Source organism: Cyprinodon variegatus, unplaced genomic scaffold, assembly GCF_000732505.1.
Source record: "Cyprinodon variegatus isolate N-32 unplaced genomic scaffold, C_variegatus-1.0 Scaffold257, whole genome shotgun sequence".
Taxonomy (NCBI): domain Eukaryota; kingdom Metazoa; phylum Chordata; class Actinopteri; order Cyprinodontiformes; family Cyprinodontidae; genus Cyprinodon; species Cyprinodon variegatus.
In genome coordinates this window covers 405,235-406,375 of record NW_015150710.1, presented here as the reverse complement: position 1 = coordinate 406,375, position 1,141 = coordinate 405,235, and positions in this window count along the sequence as shown.

Here is a 1,141-nt window from a genome sequence, read left to right as displayed (position 1 = left end):
TTTGCCGTAGGAAGAATGCCATAGAAAACTCTACACCATGAAAACAATATCAGAAACATCTATCATAACACTTAAAAAGGCTGCAAAATATTGTTCATTCATGTTAGATCTTTGTGTGTAGAACAGAAAAGAAAGGACTCTAGATGCCATATATCTACAGATACCAGCTTTTGCTACTGTGTTGTATATTGATTGCTGATTTCCATGATGGTTGGAGCTCCTGTGTCACTGCGGTGGCAGCATGGAGCAGAGTAGCAGAGGTGATGAGGATGGATGTCAGGGATTCTCTCCTTCATCCCTTCAGCCTTCACTCACAGCTGACAGTTTACTGCTTCCCAGAGGCATCGGATTGATCGGTGAGTCGAGACTCTGTCCTGCTCAATAAAGCCTGAATTAATTCTCTAGCGCTGCCCCTGTCATGCAGGACAGAAAATCCACCCTCGTTTTGTCTGTAGGGAGGTATTAAAATCCATCAGGATGGGTTTTAGCTCTACACCAGACCACAGCATTATCCTCTAAAGAACATAAAATGTGATATTTTACCTGCCATCATTTTAAATAATTCAATTTGAATCTGGCTCTATGATTGGATGAATTTCACTTCTCTGGGTATGGATTGCGTGTTTGACCATTAAAGACAGTTTAGATGACATTTGCTGTGTGTTTCCGACAGCAGCGAGGATCATTGGGGGCTCCTCTTCCCTCCATTAAAGACATTTAATGGAGGGAAGCGTGTCCCGAGCCCGTGACATCATCAATGACCCCTCACATCCCCACCTTGGACTGTTCTCCCTGCGTCCCTCTGGGAAGGACCAGCAGATTCCGAAACAGTTTCTTCCCCACCGCCATCAGACAGCTGAACTGTTGAGAAAACTCTAAATCATGTCACAGACTGCATCACACTGATAACACCAAACCAAAATGCCGCGCTATGATGTAATCAACCGACAAATCGGGCCTTTGGAGGACGCAGCCCCTGGATTTGAACTCAGCGGAAATTGTTTTGTTATGGAAACAGGAAGACTTTAGGAAGTCAACCAATGGTAACAGACCCCTTCCAGACTATAACCTGACTCCGCCAGATGGATTTGCTCCGCATATCCATCTGGAAACCTTCCGTTGAAGTAATTTTGGGAAGGGG